The 21,000-nt window shown below is 42.9% G+C and overlaps 1 protein-coding gene across 7 annotated transcripts in view; it reads left to right on the forward strand.

Moving 5' to 3' along the window:
• PPM1B (protein phosphatase, Mg2+/Mn2+ dependent 1B) overlaps positions 1-21,000 on the forward strand; it is an 83,568-nt gene that overhangs the window by 37,032 nt on the left and 25,536 nt on the right. For 6 of the 7 annotated variants that reach the window (XM_074989625.1, XM_074989620.1, XM_074989622.1 and 3 more), the window contains one exon: positions 1,352-1,499. The exons of the other annotated variant lie outside the window; for it this stretch is intronic. The gene's annotated coding sequence lies outside the window, so the exon portion shown is untranslated. The remainder of the gene's footprint in view (positions 1-1,351; positions 1,500-21,000) is intronic. 7 annotated transcript variants of the gene reach the window in all.

Below are 21,000 nucleotides of genomic sequence, written 5' to 3' on the forward strand. Positions count from 1 at the left end.
TGTGGGTGTGTCTCTTGTGAATATTTCAACAGTTATTGCACTGCATTGAGGGTATAGTGTGGACATTGCTTGGAGAAGTCTGCTTAGTCAGAAATCAAAATATGCATTCTCCCTTCCAAGAACTTCTAGTTATAAGCAACGCATGCAAATATGTATGTTGCTTTGCTAAATTGCTTTTGGCCCTCTGCAGGGAGTTAAAAGTGGAGCCAGTGCTCTGTTTCTGCAATAGCACTGAGCAGAGAGAGGACTAGGGTATGGTCTCACATCTGATGAAGTGGTCTGTCCCATGAAAGCTCATCACCAAATAAATCATTTTGTTAGTCTTTAAATTGCTACGTTTCTGCTATTTTGTTTTGTTGGAGTACAGACTAACATTGCTACCGCTCTGTTACTATCCTTCATCCTGGTCATCAAAGCTGAACCGGTATTTGGGGAGTCTAGATCTGCATGAATTTCAAAGCAATATTTTATACTTCACTCCCCCTTCCCTCCTCCCATGATGTCCCAGGTGAAACTTTGGCTACTTAGCTGGAATTTTTCTTGGGGCTTTTACTGTCATGCGATTCCTTCCACCAGTATACTGGTCTCAGTCATTTTTGTGGAACTGCTCCACATTTGACATAAATTTTATATTACTAATCTTTTTTTCTTCTATGAAAAATGCATTTAAATTATTTTGAAGTTAGTTTTCGTAAAAAATTATGCAGTGTTGTAGCCATGTCAGTCCGAGGTTATTAGAGACAAGGTGGATGTGCAGTACCTTTTCTTTGGACCAACTTCTCTTTGTGAGAGACAAGCTTTTAAACCACATAGAGCTCTTCCTTTGGTCTAGACTGAACTGAGGCTCAAATTTCATATTTATTTGAGGGCCCTTTCACGTAACGGTAGGCACTTTACAAACATCTAATAGAGACAGTCACTTTCCCAAAGAGCATTTTCATTACTTATACATACTCAGCTCTCCTTCTAGTGTCTTTCAGCAACAGAGGATTTTTTAAAAATCAAAATCTAGTCTATACGTATAATTCAATCCTTCTAATTCACATAGATAAAAGTAAAGAAAGAACATTGACTGTTGAAATGGGAAATTTGCCTTTTACCAACCTAATTAGTTAAGCATCCCCAAATAACATTTGACATAAATTAATCAACCAAAACCTCTCTCATCAACTGTGTTCTGTCATGGATGAATCTTGAATGTATAGGTTAACAAATTGTACTGAGGTTTTTAACAGATGGGCTAGTCTTAATACAGCCTGTGTAACAAAAAGCAACCACACTGTTCTTGAAAATTTGTTGCTACTTTATATACCACTCTAACTTCTTTTTTTCTCTTTATTTCTTTCTCCAGGAAATTTCAAAATTAAACAGATGTTGCTTCGTGCACTGATATCTCAAGGTTTTCCAGGTTACTTTGTTCTGTAGCTGTTGGCAGGAGGAATGTAAACCTAATATTCTAGATTAGTGCTGGAGGAATTGACTAGACGTGTAGTTAACAGGTAAGAACAAATTGTGCTGCTTTAGGGAATGTAAGATGGGAAGGTAACCTGAAATCTTTCCTTGGTGCCTTTGTAACAGTCTTTGTTGTTCAGCTGTTTAAATGTAAACTCGAGTAAGGACTGGTAATTAAGCATAGTACTTTGAGTAGTGTGCCTATGGATGCTCCATTGTGTATATATGATTGGAGATATTTTGTAGCAGTGTCCATTGAGCCCTCCTACCCAGCCACAAGTGCTCTCCCTCCTTTCTGGTCTTCCTGGAAGATATCTAGCATTGCAAGAGGGAAGAAGTGAAAACTCCCAACTTCCTTCTCATCTGCGTCTTGTCTCACAAAGAGCTAGCAAAACAAGAAAGCAGTCCAGTAGCACTTTAAGACTAACAAAATAGTTTATTAGCCACCTAATAAACTATTTTGTTAGTCTTTATAGTGCTACTGGACTGCTTTCTTGTTTTGGTTGTATATAGACTAACATGGCTATCTGTTACTATTCAAAGAGCTAGCAATTGTCCTTTTGTTATCTGCATCATTAACATAAATAATTGTCTTTTTCTTTTCTTTTTGCAAATAGGTGGTGTTGCCCTTTTTCTTGCTTCTTTGTGGGGAGGGGGAGATGCCAAGAAAAAGAGGAAAGGAACTTCAGTTTACATTTCATATCCAACTTCCCCTCCCCCATGGTTAGGAGACGAATTTTTTTTAAGTTTAAAAAAAAGAGAAGAAAGAGAAGAGTAAAGATGACCTTTCTTCTGCATTCCTCATTGCTAGAGATTGATATTCCTTCTGCCCAGGTGCTTGCCCTGCTTTTCCAGCTCTAAGAGGTGCCTTTTTTACAAGCAGTAGTTTTAACAGCCAGCCAGATGTTCTCACTGTATCTGATGTCTCCAGGAGTCTCATGAAAGTGTTTCACATGGCCACAGCTAAAACAGCAGTTTCACAGGAATGGGGAACTGAAGTAAAAATGCCTTATATAGAAGGCATTTCAGTTTGCAGGGAACTCTGATGCTGACAGATCATCCTAAAAGGCTTTAACTTCAAAGAGAGTAGAGTCATTGAAGAAGGGGGCAAAACATCCCAGCAGACTCCCTTTGTAAATGATCCTAAAAAAGACTCTAATTCATTGGCTCCCTGGTGCATTTATCTCAGTACCCAGCCTACCAGCTGTTGTGAAACATGGTACCCAGATAGGGGTGCCCCATTTCTCCCTTCCCTGCCCCCAAGCTGAGCTGTATTTTACAGCAATACTGCACACCACCTGAGAAGCCAGGGCCTTAGGTAGTCAGGATCTGGGGCAATGCTGAGAAGACCAACAGTCACCATACTGCCTCTGACAGGGTGTCACAAAGAACTTTTGGTACGTGGTGTGACAAAACACCCATCTAGGGAATGCTCTGCACCTTCCTAACAATTGGTACTGATACAATATCATGGACGCTCCAGGGTACCTCTCTGCTATCCTGGTTGGGGATGGATCACAATCATTACTTGTAACCATAGCCCCAGTATCGAGCACATCCTGGCACCTGGAATTGCCCTTGACGCTATTCAGTGTTTCCTTAACCTAGGAACAAGTTGAACAATGGCCAGGAGGAAGTAATTTCCCTGGTTCTGTATTGTTGCCTACCATCACAAAAGAAGGAACCTCCCAAATTCCATCATGACAACCCATAATTGTGGTACAGCCTGCTGGGGAAAGCTCATTATCCATGCCTCTCTCTCCTCTCCCTCCATTGCCTTGTTGCAATCCTCGGGCAGTAGACACACATTTTGCAGCTATCCAGTGTCTCTCAGAGAGATTGCAAAAGATGAGTCTCCTACATCTGGCTTTTAAGAGTCCCTGAGCCCAGGGAGGAGGGAGCTTTTTCAGATCACGAAGAAGGGCTTGAAGGGGAAGCTGCCCATCCAACAAACTTTCTTCCTTTTCTCCATCAGATGAGGCTATACTATTTCTCTCCCCGACTCACCCCCATCACTAGGTGATGATTTAAATCATTCTGGATCCTGCTGAGAATGATAGCTGACCTGCAGATTCCCCTACAGGAGGTGGCCAGCACATCACAAGTTGGAGGTTATTCTGTGCATCTCCTCCTCATCCAGAATTGCTCTCACCCAATTTATGCAGCAATTCTAGATCCTGCCAAAGTTGTCTGACACCAGTCTCCATCGCATCAATCAGCAACAGAGCCAAAAAAACATGAGCTAAGTACAATAAGAAATCACTTCCAAAATGGCAGATGTCACATTTCAGCATCAGCAACCCAGCTTCTCCATAGTGGATGTGGTTAATGCATGAAGCAAGCAACATAATGCTAACTTGACTCCATACACTCAGGTTGGCAGGATGGTGTATTTGTCAGTGACATTACTGTTTATAATCATGAATTACCAAAGTTATGGTCAAAAATGACCATATGGGAAACTCAGTGCATCTGTGGAATATTTACTGGAGACACAAAAGTAGTAGTTTCAGGCCATCCTTGAGGAGGATTGGTTAGTAGCCAGACTGGTTCTAGAGACAGCAGTTGATGTAGCTAATGGAGCAGCCCACCCAGTCTTCATGACGGAACAGAGTTGCACTTAAAATCATAGAAGAGTAGGACTGGAAGGGACCTCAAGAGGCCGTCGAGTCCAGCCCTCTGCCCTCATGGCAGGACCAAGCATTTCCTAGACCATCCCTGAAAGCCATCTATCTAACCTCTTCTTAAATAGCTCCAGTGATGGAGATTCTACTACCTCCCTTGGCAATTCGTTCCAGTGTTTGATCACCCGGACAGTTAGGAACTTTTTCCTAATGTCCAACCTGAACCTCCCCTGCTGCAATTTAAGTCCATTGCCTCTTGTTCTATCCTCAGAGGCAAGGAAGAACAAGTTCCCTCCCTCTGCCTTATGACACCCTTTTAGATACCTGAAAACTGCTATCATGTCCCCCCTCAATCTTCTCTTTTCCAAACTAAACAAGCCCAATTCTTTCAGCCTTTCTTCATAGGTCATGTTCTCTAGACCTTTGATCATTCTCGTTGCTCTCCTCTGGACCCTCTCCAATTTCTCCACATCCTTCCTGAACTGCGGTGCCCAGAACTGGAAACAGTACTCCAGCTGAGGCCTAACCAGCACAGAGTAGAGCGGGAGAATGACTTCTCGTGTCTTGTTCACAACACACCTGTTAATGCATCCTAGAATCATGTTTGCCTTTTTCGCAACAGCATCACACTGTTGTCTCATATTTAGCTTGTGGTCCACTATAACCCCCAGATCCCTTTCTGCTGTACTCATTCCTAAGCAGTCCTTTCCCATTCTGTATGTGTGACACTGATTGTTTCTTCCTAAGTGGAGCACTTTGCATTTGTCCTTATTAAACTTCATCCTGTTTACTTCAGCCCATTTCTCCAGTTTATCCAGATCCTTTTGAATTATGACCCTATCCTCCAAAGAAGTTGCAACCCCTCCCAGCTTGGTATCATCTGCAAACTTAGTTAGTGTACTTTCTATGTCAATATCTAAATCGTTAATGAAGATATTGAACAGAACCGGTCCTAAAACAGACCCCTGCAGAATCCCACTAGTTGTACTTTTCCAGCCGGATTGAAAACCATTAATAACTACTCTCTGAGTACGGTTATCCAGCCAGTTGTTCACCCACTTTATAGTAGCCCCATCTAAGTTGTATTTGCATAGTTTATTGATAAGTATATTATGTGAGACCGTGTCAAACGCTTTACTGAAGTCTAGGTATACCACATCCACCGCTTCTTCCTTATCCACAAGACTCGTTATTCTATCAAAGAAAGCTATTAGATTGGTTTGACATGATCTGTTTTTAACAAAGCCATGCTGGCTGTTCCCTATCACCTTACCACCTTCCAAATGCTTGCAGATGATTTCTTTAATTACCTGCTCCATTATCTTTCCTGGCACAGAAATTAAGCTGACTGGCCTGTAGTTTCCTGGGTTATTCTTGTTCCCCTTTTTATAAATGGGTACTATATTTGCCCTTTTCCAGTCTTCTGGAATCTCTCCCGTCTCCCACGATTTTCCAAAAATGATTGCTAAAGGCTCAGATACCTCTTCTATCATCTCCTGGAGGATTCTAGGATGCATTTCATCAGGCCCTGGTGATTTGCAGACATCTAATTTTTCTAAGTAAATTTTAATTTGTTCTTTTCTTATTTCAACTTCTAAGCCTACCCCTTTTTCACTAGCATTCTCTGTCAGGCATTCCTTCAGATTTCTCAGTGAAGACCGAAACAAAGAAATCATTAAACATCTCTGCCACTTCCGAATTCCCTGTTACTGTTCCTCCCTCCTCACTGACCAATGGCCCTACACTCTCCTTAGTCTTCCTCTTGTTACCCATGTATTTGTAAAAAGCCTTCTTGTTTCCCTTTATACTTGTAGCGAGTTTGAGCTCATTTTGTGCCTTAGCCTTTCTAATCTTGCTCCTGCGCGCTCATGTTGTTTGCCTATATTCATCCTTTGTAATTTGTCCTAGTTTCCATTTCTTATAAGATTCCTTTTTTATTTTGAGATCATGCAAGATAAAGCCAAGGCACTCTTTTGCCATGTTTTCTATCTTTCCTACATAGTGTGATAGCTTGCTTTTGGTCCCTTAATAATGTCCCTTTGAAAAACTGCCAACTCTCCTCAGCCGTTTTTCCCCTCAGTTTAGCTTCCCATGGGACCTTACCTACCAGCTGTCTGAGTTTACCAAAATCTGCCTTCCTGAAATTCATTATCTCTATTGTACTGTCTTCCCTTCTACCCTTCCTTAGAATTGTGAACTCTATGATTTCATGATCACTTTCACCCAAGCATCCTTCCACTTTCACATTCTCAATAATTTCCTCCCTATTTGTTAAAATTAAATCTAGAGCAGCTTCCCCTCTGGTAGCTTTTTCAACCTTTTGGAATAAAAAGTTGTCTGCAATGCAATCCAAGAATTTATTGGACAGTCTGTCCCCTGCTGTATTAGTTTCCCAGCATATACCTGGATAGTTGAAGTCCATCACCACCAAATTCTGGGCCCTGGATGATTTTGTTAGCTGTTTAAAGAGAGCCTCATCCACCTCTTCCACCTGGCTAGGGGGCCTGTAGTAGACTCCTAGTAGGACCTCATCCTTGTTTTTCACTCCTCTGAGTCTAACCCAGAGACTTTCAACCCGTCCATCTCCACCTCTGTCCAAGTGTATACATTTTTAATATACAAGGCAACACCTCCTCCCTTCTTTCCCTGTCTGTCCTTCCTAAGCAGGCTGTACCCTTAATACCAACATTCCAGTCATGAGTATTATCCCACCAAGTTTCTGTGATGCCAAAGATATCATAGTTGTATTCATTTATTAGTACTTCCAATTCTTCTTGCTTATTTCCCATACTTCTTGCCTTTGTATATAGGCATCTCAGGCATTGATTTGGTCTTGCCTCCCAGTTTTGCTCTGGCCCTCTTTTTACTCTCCCAGTGTAGCCCATACTCCTTCCCATGTCAAATTCATCTCCCATGTATTCGTGCTGTCCACTTACCTGCAGGCTTTGCTCCCCTGCCCCTGTCGAACCTAGTTTAAAGCCCTCCTCACTAGGTTAGCCAGCCTGTGTCCAAATATGGTCTTCCCCCTCCTCGAAAGGTGAACACCATCTCTGCCTAGCAGTCCTTCCCAGAAAAGGATCCCATGGTCAAAGAAACCAAAGCCTTCCTGGCGACACCATCTACGCACCCAAGCGTTCACCTCTAGGATACACCTGTCTCTGCCTGGGCCCCTACCTCTGACAGGCAGGATTGAAGAGAATACCACCTGTGCCCCAAACTCCCTGACCTGTGCCCCCAGAGCCCTGAAGTCACTCTTGACCTGCTCAGCATCACACCTCGCAGTATCATTAGTGCCCACATGGATGAGAAGCATGGGATAGTAGTCAGAGGGACGGATAATCCTCGACAATGCCTGTGTAACATCTTGGATACGGGCCCCCGGCAGGCAGCACACCTCCCGAGATGAAATGTCAGGGCGACAGATGGGCGCCTCCGTCCGCCTCAGAAGAGAGTCTCCAACCACCACTACTCTGTTTCCTTCTTGCAGGGGTGGCAGTAGACTTCCCAGCCTTGTGGGTATGAGGCTTCTCCTCATCTGTACGGGATAATTCATGGTCTCCTGTATCGAGTACAGCATAATGGTTTTCCAGTACCACGGTGGGAGGGTTCTGAGCAGGGGTGGGACACTGCCTGCTGCGAGAAGTAACCAGCTGCCAGTGTCCACCCTGGTCCACCTCCTCCAGTGGTTTATCAGCCGTCCTGTGCACCGGGACAGTTACCTCCGCAGTCTCCACCTGAATACTATCCAGGAACTGCTCATGGACTCGGATACTCCTCAACCTGGCCACCTCCTCCTGTAGCTCCCCCACCTGCCGCCTGAGAGATTCCACCAGCAGGCACCTTTCACATTGAATATTCCCCTCAGCCTGGTTATCAGTAAGTGGGAACGGCAAGCCACAGTCCTTGCAGAACCACACCAGGATCTGGGTAGAAACATCCATGGTCAGGCAGTCTGTCTGGCTACAGGCACAAGTGGAGGAGACAGCAGTAGTGCTGGCACAGGTGTTGCGGGTCTTCCTAACTATTATAGTCCTCTGTCAAACTCCCTCTTTAAACTCCCCTGTCAGCAGCTCCCTGTCCGCTTCGCTCCCCTGGTCACTCCTGCCTCTGGCTTTTAAGCCTGCTGGCCTCTCTCAGGCCCTCCACCTATGAGTCACACAGGGGAAGGCTGATCAAGGAAGCAAAAGGTCAGGCAGGCAGTCCCAACTGAAACTGAAACTCCCTCCACCTGGAATCAAAATGGCAGTTCCATTGCCAGTAGTTAAAGCACACGCTCACTCACTTCAGTGGCGGGCTCACTTGCTCTCCTCCCTCTTTAATCTCCCCTGTCAGTAGCTCCCTGTCCGCTTTGCACCTTCTTTACTGCATGCCTTTCGTGATTGGATAAATTGGTGCAGAAGACTTCTAGGTTGAAGGACTCGAACTCTTGGTGGAGAAGATAGATTTTTCTCTCCTTATATTCATCACATTATGCTCTCTAGGAATCTACACTGCAGGACAGAAGAGAATATATAACTCTCAGTCACACAATACCGACCATCTCAGCACTGTTTTGAAATGCAGGTAAGAAGACTAGGGCTTAAAAGTGGAAGAACCTTGCATCCCCAATCTGCTGTCTCTCAAACCACCTCTTTTAATCACTTTTGATGGCTTGGTGGAGCAGCGGAACAATTATATCTTGCAATGTCAGCTGCCATCTACACACCGTCAGAAGTTGCCTGGTATTGTTTCATGGCAATTGTTTCACCTCTGACAAGTGGATCTTGGAGATTAGTTTGAAGAGTTATTCCATTAAATTCATGTCCCTCTCCTGTTTCAGGCCTCTTTCCTCATCCCCCTTCAGAGACCTTTCTCTTGCGAACCTATATAATCAGGAAATGCATCTTTTTTTTCCCCCTTTCTTTAATGCCGTTGGACTAGTCCTGGAGCAACTCAGGAGGAACTGGGTTTACTCCAGTTATTTCTTGATCCCCAAAGCAAATGGATGTTGGAGTCCCATTCTAGATTTAAGGGCATTAAACAAATGTGGGAAGGTGCAGACATTAGAGATGGTCATGCTAGCGGCCGTTAGGCCTGTGGTTTCCAGCCCTTGACCTACAAGATAACTATTTCCGTATCTCAATACAGCCATCATACATGAGATTTCCTACAGTTTACCTTTGGGCAGGAACATTGTCAGTACAGACTGCTCCACCCAGAGTACACTATAAGGTTTTCTTCATTTTACCAGCATACGAACCCCACCCAGTACAGTGATTTGGAATTTATCAGCATCAGCCTTGATGCACTACAAGCAAGAACATTCATCCTGTTACACACTCACCATCCTGGGACAGATTCCTCCCTACCAGGCTGAGAGCTCATCCAGACAACCATGAAGTTCACTGCAAGTGGCCTTCCACAGAAGTATGATCCTCCATACCACTCTTGTGGAGCTTAGAGCTTGCAGGAGTGCCTGCGCACGCTTTTTGCCGTTTCATCAAGAATACCCACATGAAGGTCATGATGAACTTAATATGACCTGTATGTTTTACGTAAGTCATAAGGTGGTGCCAGATCGTCCTCGCTGTGCAAGGAAGCACTTAAATTTTGAAAGCAGTGCATCCATCACAATGTTCTCATCTCAGCTTTATATCTATCAGGGAAACAGAGCGTGACTATCCGACAGTTTCAGTTGGAACAGAATGCAGAGGTGGTTCGACATATATTGTCTTTGAGGAAGCCTGACTACAGGGCTTGATTTACCAGAACAAAAAATGTCCTCATTGCTACCCGAGGGCTGGCTTGGGTAAACGTTCAGTGGGAGATGCCATCATTCTGCTATGGTATGGGGACCTCTTCTATGCCTTTCCCAGTTTACTCTTTCCGTCCAAGATCCTGTGGAATTTTAGCAAGACAAAATGAGCGTTATTCCAATTACCCCTCTTGATGAAGATAGGTCTGACTTTTACCTGATGCAAATGGCAGTATACTCTCCTTTTCCTCTTTGGCTTGTTCCTTATCTGAGCTTACAAAACAATGTGCTGATCTTTCACCCTAGGCTGTGGTGGTTCTGCTTCCAGATGTGGTTCCTTCTTAGTCCCAAGGCTTGGAGGCCAAATGCTGCAAGCTAAAAGACATGGTGCTACACAGCCAGAGTTGATCACTTGACATACTTACAAAATAGAAATGATTCCAAGTTTGTCGTCACTGAAAACACATGACACCAACCTCATTTTCCCTCCCTCTGATTTTACATTGTTTTAGACTTCAAAAGACTGTAAACTTTCACTCAACTCTCTTGAGATACATCTCGTGGTGAAAACCTCTTTCCACCACCAGGTAGACAAATACGTAGTCTTTGATCACCAGCTGATGCATAGATGAAGTGCACGTACACCTACAGTAAAGCACTCAGAGGGGGAGACATCTTGAAGAACGGTGGTTCCTGCAAAAAGTAAAAATAACTAGGAAGCTGTGGCATCTTGAAGACTAACATGTTTATTGAAGCTTTTGTGAGCAGAACTTCACTGTCAGCTGTCTCTTGCCTTAATGAGGCAATTATGCCAGAGTTTTCTTTTAAACTTTGCTAAAGAGTATTCTGTAACTATTTTGAAAGTAGACTGTAGATTCAATTGGTGAAAAAATCTTACAAGGGGAAAGGTATCTGTGGTGGTGCAATCTTCCCCAGGGAATGGGTGTAGATTTTAGTTTCATCATCCTAGCCATTGGCCTGCCTGGCAAGTTTGTAATTCTTGGTGAAGGTACTGATCATCTTCTTTTCAGAGAGTGATTATGTTCTCATCTGGATTGTGGTGTTTGACATATTTGAGCTTGTGGAGTGGTGCCACCAGCCGAGAAACCTAGTGTTTAATTAAACATGAAACATGTGGAGGATATTGTCTGACCATGTATCAGAGGATAGCCATGTTAGTCTGTATCTGCAAAAACAATGTCAATTTGCACCTTATAGACTAACAGAATTTTTGGATCATAAACTTTCTGCAGTTTGCACTTGTTCAGGGTTTCCCCTCTTCTTCCCCCAGAGGCACCATGCAGTCGGGGTCTGCGTCCAACCACATAATGTGGCCAGCCCCGACCCAATAAAAGGATGTGCCTGCTGTTCAGTGCAGACCATGCTGCCAGGCAGCACCATGTCCTGGCTCATGCATGGGGAGGGTTCCAAAAGTAGGAAAGATTTTCAGGAGCTTGCTGCTGGGGGGAGGTCTTCCCCAGCAGCTAAGATTTTTGGGGGCTTGTGCCCCCGAACCCCCACCTGATCAACAGTGAAGGGACCATCTCAACTGACCCTTCATCCACTGATCCCCTAAAACTACCCCCAAATGAGACGGGGGGGGGGGGCCAGCCCCCTAACAATCAAGGCTCTCACTGCTCCCCAGCAACCTTGCTTGTTTAAATTTGGTGAGCCCTATCCCCCATGTTGGACAACTCTTTGTAATATAGTTGGAAGCCAAAAATCTTTTTCCTAACTTCTTCTGTCCTCCTCTTTCTTCAAGCTTTGGCCAGTTCCTTAAGACAGGGAATAAAGGCTGGAGGGCCAGTTGAGATGACACAGGCCCCTGCTGATTCTTGTAAAATCTTTGATATTTCAGTTATAAAAAGCAATTCAGTTATAGAAGCAAGAGATTTCAGTTACTTTGATCTTTGTTGATGCCCTACTTTTTCTTCTTTCCTTCTGGAAAAATGGCCGTTTGCTTTCCCCGGGAGGGGCTTGAGGGCATTGCAGTGTGAGAAGATGACATCACGTAACCACAACTACTTGCAGGCTTTTTTTCCTCATGCTGCACCAGTGAAAATACCCAGAATGCTATGGGGACAAGGGAATTGTGGGATAGGTTCCCACAATGAACTGCAACAATTGATGTTTGGCAATTGAGTGTGGCAGCAATAAGTTGACTTTGTGCGGAATTTCTGAGGAGGTGAGGATACTCAAATTTGAATTTATAAAACTCAGCATTACAGATTGATTTTAATAAATTTGAATTTTATCTCCAAGTGTAGATGTAGCCTTAGTCCATAAGGTGCTACAGGACTGCTCACTGCTCATATGTGAACCTGGTTCTTAAACACTGAAAATACGTATGTAATCTAAGAATAATAAAATGCTGAAGCTATTTGACTATTTCAGATAAAGCTCATTCAGATCATGACTAAAATATTAATCAATTTTGTACTAATATTTATAGCTAATATTGGGAAATTTTTATCATGCTTTGATTTTTGCAATTTTAAAATGTTACTGGTACAGCCAAAATCTGCTGGTCCTACTCAGGTCTTACTCAGATGAGTGGTATCATTCAAGGCACCCAAATAAAATGAGCAGCACTTGACCTGTAAATATGAGTCTAGTCAGCTTCATACAAAGGTCAGGAAAATAGGAAATGGAACAGGTGAAAGTTTTTCATGGGGTTAGAGGAAATAATGCATTGAAGCTTTTCCCTTCTATAACTTCAAACACTCTGCAACAGCAGATCCTTATCTGAGTGGTACATAAATAGCTGTGCTTTTTGGATAGCTTGCAAAAGAAAATGTGAAAAGGAAGGAAGCTTGAGTATTATTGCCCATAGAAAATCTGGTCTGATACACAAGGAATTTCTACAATTCCTTTTCACTGCATGTGTAAGTGGCAGTATCTCCTAGCTTTCACATGCTTGAATCAAGAAAACCTGGCTACAGACGAATGTATCTGTAAAGATGATGGTAAAAAGAGGAGGTGCTATAAAGTCTTTCCTTCTTTCATTAGTGTCTCCTACTGTTGGAAGTCACTGCTTTCAGGTTGCTGGATTGGCGATCTAGAAGTGCAGCTGTGGTTTGAATATTTTATCCTCTAGCAGCCACACACAAATCCCTCTGTAGCATAGAATCTGACCAAAAAAAAGTGACATTACCAATGAAGAAGGTCTTATGTGTGCCTTAGGTATTATCTATACTAGAGCATAAAGTCAATTTTAAGGCACTTAGCTTGATTTTACAATGTGACTCTCTCTTCACTGCAAATAGCATTAGGTCGATTTTAAGGGGTGCTAAGGTCAACTTTCTTGTGCCACCCCTAGCAGGTGGAGTAATGCCAAGTTTGAATTTAAAAGGTCAAATCAATGCTAATGTGGAAATAGTATAGCTTTACGTTGATTTTATTGGCCTCCAGAGGTATCCCACAATACCCTAAATGTATCCATTCTGGACCATTTCACCCCATTGCTTTCCAGATGTGCAGGAAGTAGGTAACAGAGAGCCTGGCAATTTAAATTTATTTTCTTTCTGGCTAGCGTGGCTAACAGACTTCAGGAGTGATCGCATATAGCCATGATTTCTCAGGGTCATAAAAGAGCCCCAGCATGAGCCATTAGTTGATTCTGGATCTCATTTTTGTGTGGGTGGATGAACCTGTGCTGTATAAACACCGGGGACTTTCAGCAGTGCTGGGTAATATATCTCCCCCCTGCACCCCTTCTGGTGCTATGCAGCTGTGACATTTTTAAGCAGTCCCAGCTGAAACTGTGCTTCACTGGATATTTTCTTGAGCTTTGTCTTCAGTCCCTTTTTAAAAAGTAACCCCAATGCAACAAGTTCTTTTGGTTAAAGAGTTTCCTGTGCTCTCCCTGCAGGGCCACGCTTCCTTCCCAAACAGTGTGGCTTGGGGTGTGATTTCCTATGATGGAATGGAGCTTGTGCTCGCTCTCTCTCTCTCTCTCTCTCTCTCTCCCACACAGGCACTTGAACTAGGGTTTCTTTACAAGAAGAGGCAAGGGAATCCCTTAATTCTTTAGTGTGGCCAACAGACAGTCTCAAGAGTACACCTTCCCTTAACTTTTCCGTCTTCTAGTACTACTTTAATTTTTCCTTCTCTTCTCTAGCCACTGCTACTTTTGACAGGGGAATGGCTTCTTCCAGCATGCTAACCACTAGACACCAATGCCCTCTGGGATTCCACACTGAGTCTTGCCTTCTCATGTCATTGTATCTTCTTTCTTAGTGCCTAATAAGTAGTCTTTCCTTAGAGCTTTCTATGTGTTGACTCACAAATTTCTTTTTCTCCCTGCCCTCCCTTTTAAACTTGGCTCCTTGAGACTCTCTTTCTCAGGGCCTCTCTCTGTAATGCAGATGAGTCCCAAATTTATCTCTCTTTCAAAACTGGTGTCTACAACAGCAGCAAGTGGCAGATTTGTCTCATTTTCTGACATATGGAGTGAATCCCACCTTCAAGATATGCTGCCACTAGACACCAGTACCCTCTGGGATTCCATACTGAGTCTTACCCTCTGTTCTGTTTAGTGAGGCTTGGCACTACTACTTCTAACGGTCTCCTTGCCTCATGTTGGAGATATCAGTGTGATGGCTCCTTCCAGCATGCTAACCACTAGATACGAATGCCTTCTGGGATTCTATACTTTTCCTTCTCATGTCGTTGTACCTTATTTGTGAATAATATGAAGTCTTTCCCTAATTGTATAGACCCACTCCAAAGAGTGTTCTCCATTTCTCTGTGTTAACGACTTACAAATTTATCTCTGTCTTCTGCCTCTCCCACTTTCCAAACCTGGCTCTTTGAGCCCAAATAAAATCTCAGCCTCCTTCTCAATCTCTCTCTCTTCACTTGTATTTAATATCAATTTAAAGTCTCTTGTAAATGCTATCTTTTTCCATAATACAGATGACTCAGAAAAACTCTATACTTCAAACCTGGTATCTACACCAGCTGCAAGTGGCAGACTTGACTCATTTTCTTGCACATGTGGTGAATCCCACCTTCCAGATACCCTATGTTCCTCTTGGGTATCATGGGCTTCAGCTACTGAACCATTCCTGTTTCGTATACTTACACTTGGGGGAGACTTCTGAAAAATGACAGTTAGTTTTCAGTGGCCGGGGGGGGGGCAGCAAGGGGAATAAGAGCAACGCACTCTGGGAAGATGACATCCGACAATTATAACCTCGTGAGGCTTTTTTTTTCCTGTATCACACTGACCAAAAAAAAAAAAAAATGCAACAGAGCTGCAGGGACTGTGGGATAGGTGCCCACAATGCACTGCTGCAGCAGTCAAACTTACGCTTTGTGAGCATCTGTGAAGACTAAACTTTGACTTTATTAAAATCTAGTGGTAAAAAGTCTACTTCAATAAATTCAACTTTATTTCATAGTGTAGATCATGAAGTCACTCATGAACTGGATTTGTTTGCCTTCTCAAAATCCTGCAGGTTTGTGTGTGCATGTGATCTGTCAGTATTAGTGTGACTTACAGCTACAGTTCATGCTGAATTACACATTAACAAAAGAAAATCATACCTGTTGGACCATATGTGTTCAGCATCCACCTTTGTCAAGTTTTATGTAGCAAGACAGTTATTTTGCCAGAGGTACTGTTCAGAAGTGGAAAGTAGGACTACCAAAAAATGTTCAGTCACAACCCTCATGCAAAGACTTCTTATATTGAAAAACAGTGAAGTGAAGCCAAATGAACTCTGCATACAAAATTCAAAGGGCATAGAAACTGAAGGACAACCTCAATTACAGAGTTTATAACAGATGTATCCCTTACATCAGTTTTTGTTATCTTTATATATGGTAAGGTTATATGGATTGAACTTTGTACATAACTCTGTATTTGACATTTAATTTATATGGCAGGGGTCAGCAACCCCTGGCACTTGGTGCTGGCCCATGGGTGGAGCCCAGCTGTGGCACAGGCCTGGGACCAAGGCCAGAGCAAGAAGCGCCTGCCAAAGTAGAGGGCTCCTGCTGAGCTGGGCCGGAGCCAGGTGCCCTGCCGTGGGGCCCCTGCCACAGCGTGGTGCTGGGCTGGAGCCTGGACAGCTCCTCAACTCTGGCCGGAGCGTACGGCAGGTTTATAGACCCTGCTACAGGGCGCCGCCTGAGCCCCAGCTGCAGGATCCCTGCTGGAGCTTGGGGCCAGGGCAGCAGTGGGAGCTGGCTAGCCCCATGCACAGCCTGCAGGCACAAGGTCTCAAGGATGCTGCCCTGGCTTATCCCTTCCACCCGCCACACTAAATGATAAAGCTCTGCATCTTTATTTATTAATGAAGTTGTTGTAAGTAGGACTGTGAGTGATTTTTAAACAGTATCACTGGCACTCAGATGGTACGCAGGGGGCAAAAAGTCAAATTTCAGCAATCCACCCCCAAAAGATTTCTGACTGCTGTTACGTGTCGTAGTTGTATGACTAATGAGTATAAGAAACACAGTTATGATTAACTGTCTGTTTTGTAGACAGTGGTGTCTTTGATTTACGACAGGGTTGGGTATCATACAGCCCACAGGCCAGCTCTGGTCCGCCAAGCCACTGGATCCAACCTGCAGAATACCTCAGATGCAGAGCAGCCAGCCTCTGCTTTAAGAAGCTTCCTGCTACCTGTAGTTCTCTTCTCCAGATGCCAGGAGGGAGGGGGAGACTTTGAGTGCTGCTCCCGATCCCTTTCGAAATATCTCACCAGCCAGTTTATGCCTGCCTTCTGCATCCAACCTCCACCCCAGACCTCACACCTCCTGCATTAATACCAGGGAGAATGTGGCCCTTGATCTCTTTCCAAGTACTTGGAGTGGCTCTCCCACCCCGATTTAGGAAAACACCATCTCATTGTTGGGGGCCAGGTTTAATTTATTGATTTGACTAGTATGCAGAAGACTATTACTCTTACAGTAATGTCTTAGCATAAATAATCTATTTGTCATGAACACTAGCTCACCTCTCTCAGCTTTCCTCAACACTTGAGAGAGCAAGCTTGCCATCCAGATTTTACATTCTAGTTAATCAGCAGCACCTATTGCTATATGTCATGAACATGCACATATAAGACTGGTTTTTAAGAGCAGCTGAGACCTGAAATTCTTCAAAACTTGGAGGTAGTTAGAATAGATGGGGTAGATTTTTCAGAACAAATTAAGTATGGTATTATATGGCTGTACCCACATAGATCATGAGATGCTTCTGTCTTCTCCAGAGAGGTAAATGAGAGGAAATGTGTTTTAGGAAGTAGCACATGGAAGTGAGGAGAATAAGCACCTGGAAACAATATGGTTCACATATGGAGCTCATGGAGGAAAGTTCTCTTCAGGATGTTCATGATTTTCTGAACAAAGTAGGAGTGAATTAGCCACTTTACTTCATACATTTCTGCTTGTAGTGCCACATATCACGATGTATGTCCAGTTTTATATTGGTTATATGAAGAGGAACTGTGAAGAATGTGTTTAGTTTTTGAGGCTCAGGGTGAAGCTTTTACTGTTTATGCAAGACAGACCTGGCTAATCCGATGTCTTGCCAATGGAATTTTGAGAATTGGCTTTTTAAATTACTGGTTATTTCATTTTGGAGCACTTAAATTTATCTTGTACATTTTTTTCATTTCCCTACCTAGCGTTTTTGGTTTTGTTTTTTAAAAAGATAAAACATTAAATTTTTAAGAGGCTTAGCACAAACTTCTTTTTTTTTTTTAATGTGTGGAACATAGAAAATATGTAGCGCATACCTCTAAGATTATGGGCCTGTTTTTGGTAAGAGATTTGGATTTCATAATATTTAAAAAGTTATTACCATAAAAATCTCCATGACAGCTGCTTGTGATCATCTAGTCTAATCTGTTTAACACAGACTGTAGAACTTTCCCCAAATAATTCCTAGAGTTTTTATTTAGGGGAAAACGAACCATGAAATCTGAATTAAAAATTGCCAGTGATGGAGAGTCCACCACAATCCATGGTACCTTTTTTCAAACGGTTAATTATTCTCACTGTTTGGTTTTTTTTTTTAAAAAAAAAAAAAAAGTTATTTTCTCTCAGAATTATCCAGCTCCAACTTCCAGCCATTGGATTGTGTCTTTCTCTGCTGAAGAGCCCATTGTTAAATATTTGTTCCCCATGTACTTAATTATAGACTGTAATCAAGTCACTCTTTCTTTTTTGTTAGGTTCAAGGAGCTCAAGATTTTCATAAGGCAGGGGTTGGGAAAGGGAATACTGAGCTCACGGTGTTGCGGTGCTCCTGTACCCGATCTCTTCAGAGTGGGGTTGGGGAATGGGGGACACACAGCAGAGCTGAAGCTGCTCTTGTCTGAAATATGAATGGTGAGTGAGTGAGTCGTTCCATTTGGACTCACCACTGCTCTTTACCAAGTGTTTCTGTGTAGTAGTAGCCCATGACCAGTGTCAATTAGGTCTTATATTCCAGTATGTTGACAACTGGCTCCTAGAAGCACAGTCCAGTGGGGAGGCTCAAGTCCTGACCTCCATGTTGCTGTTTCTCATGTCATTCTTGGGAATGGGAATAAACAAAGAAGAATCTACATTGGATCCCACACAGTTCCTAGACTTCCTTGTGGCCCTCTTCAGTGTGATTTCTCCATGGGCCTACCTATTGAGAGAAAGATTTTAGACCCTACAGGAACTGATTGCCAAGGTGGTCATCAGTCCAGGTCAGGACTTGCCTTTTCCATCCTGGCCAAATGGCAGAATACATGCAAACTTCTGTATTTGCTTGTCAGCACCTTTTGCTGCTTTCAGTCATGTCTTCAGAAGGTCTGTTCTCCCACATGACATACCATGGATCTTACTGTATATATGTTCCTCTCAGATGGTGGACAGACCTTGGTCAAGTCTGCAGCAGAATGGCCTTCCTTTCCATCCTCCCCAGGGATCCATCACTTGCCAGATGGGGTACCCACATGAACAAGCCTGTCACAGGACTTGGACCACTTGAGAATCCAGTACAGGGGGTCCTCGTTTTAAGTTGCTTCATTTTGCATATATGATGTTCATTAGTTCAGGAAAGGCGATTCGGTATAAGTTGCACTGATCTGCACTTACATTGTTTAGGGGCCAAGGGACTAAAAGCCAGGAACATAGCAGAGTTTTGTGGTGGCAGGGTGGCAGGAACTGTAGTGCAGGGGCCCTGGAAGTGAGCCCTGAAGTCATAGGGGACCAGTGAGGAGCTGAGGGGAGCTGTGGAGGGCTGGCGGGAACAGGCAGGGGACTGGTCGGGAGCCATGGGGAGCTTATGGGCAGCTGCCGTGCACTGGCGGGGAGCTTGTGGGGACTGGCAGGGGTATGGCTTATCTTTATTTTTATTTATATTCTTATTTATTTGTATTGTATTTCTATTTGTTTTTTTGTGGGTTATGGTTACAGTTCACATGTGCGGTACATATAATGTATGTGTTGGGAACGTATCTTGAGCCATTTACATTATTCTTTATGGATATTAATTCCCCTTTATAAGTCATTTCGCTATAAGTTGCATTATTTAGGGACATAACGTGGACTTATTAACGAGGGACCCCTGTAAGTGTAGTATTCCAGAGCTTGAAGCAGAACAGAGAACATGCTGCATGTTGTTCCCATTATTTTGCTCCCATTATAGTCGTTAGACATCACCATCACTATTTGTTGATGTGATAGATGGGGAGTGGGTGGACGATGCAGTTGCCAGCACTTTGCACTGAAGCATTCTGGCTGCGGGATTGGTGTAGAACCCACAAAATCCTATTGTTGACAGCCCTCAAAGGACTGTGATTGTGGACTTTCTTCTCTCTCAGCAGGAATGTTGTGGCTGACCATGAATGGGAATTTCATGACATGGTAGCCAGTGACATTTTTGACTAACAAAGGACTCCAAATTGGGATCTCTTTGCTTCCCACTCGATCAACAAATGCATTACATACTCCTTCAGAGGAACATCTCAGCGCCCATTCCCAAGGCAATGTATTCCATGGGAAAGCATAATAAGGCCCACCTTTCTTCATTTGTATCTGGATTTTGGTTCAAAAATCCCGCATAAAAACTGTAAACTAGTACTCCAGCTAACTCAAACCTCTGGTATTTTTAGGCAGTTCAAAAGCTCACAGGGACTCATTTTTCTGTGATAACTGTTATGGTTTGTTGAACTTCTGAATACATAGATATTTATTATAAAAAATAATATTCTGTGGGGAGTGCTCTTTTTAAATTACCCGACATGCCTTCTAGAATGCTTGGGTCAGAATACAGAAGTTAGTCACTTAGTATATCTAGTCTGAAGTTGTCAGTTTTATTGATTGTGTAAGTACTCTGCTTAATGAAAATAGCTGAAAAGTTTGATTTGCAAGATATGTGAGTATTATGTAATTAAAAGGTGAAGCCTAGGTGTATGTGACAGGTTTAATAATACTGGCTGGGACACATTCCTGCCTTGCATTACATGATGATCTAGCCTCCGCTAGAGAGGAGAATGAGTGTACCCAAAAAAAAAAAAAATAGTGTGTGGCACTTTTGACCTTTAAATTCAAGCTTGAAGATGAATATTGCTTATAATAAGTTTCTACTCACATTTCTTCCTACAATATTCTGCCATGGACCTTCAGGGATGATTATAGAAAACTCTGCCTTGATTTATCTAATTTTCAAATCTCACACTGTCTCCCTCAGGATGGTATATGGACTATTTCAGAAAAGGATGGAGCTGAATTAAGTCATTTAGTCCTGCCAGTTTCTGTCAACTCTGTCTTGACCCTTCATTGAACTTGAAACTATTATGCCAAAGGGAATGGTAATGCAAACAAGAATTTAAATGACTTCGTTGGGGCGGGAGGGGGAGACGGACGGACGGACAACTGGTAGACCAAGACAATCCAACATAAAATGAGAACAGTAATTAATGTAGTTGTTCACCACAGTGGTAAAATCATTTTGGTGATCAAAACGAAAGATCCTCCTACTTTCTATAAAAGGCCAGCAAAATGATATTGTTTAAAAGGAATTTGTATAAACTGCAAATTCATTATTTGGAGTAAATTATCTACCATGATCTTAAAAGGCTGTGTCCTTATATCCATTCAGTTGTTATTTTATTTTAAATACATCTTCTCTATTTGGAATGGAACATTTCTGTTTTGTATTTCTGCTTGATTATCTGTAGTACAGGTTGAACCTCTCTAA

The sequence above is a fragment of the Carettochelys insculpta genome, chromosome 3, assembly GCF_033958435.1.
Source record: "Carettochelys insculpta isolate YL-2023 chromosome 3, ASM3395843v1, whole genome shotgun sequence".
NCBI classification, from domain to species: Eukaryota; Metazoa; Chordata; order Testudines; family Carettochelyidae; genus Carettochelys; species Carettochelys insculpta.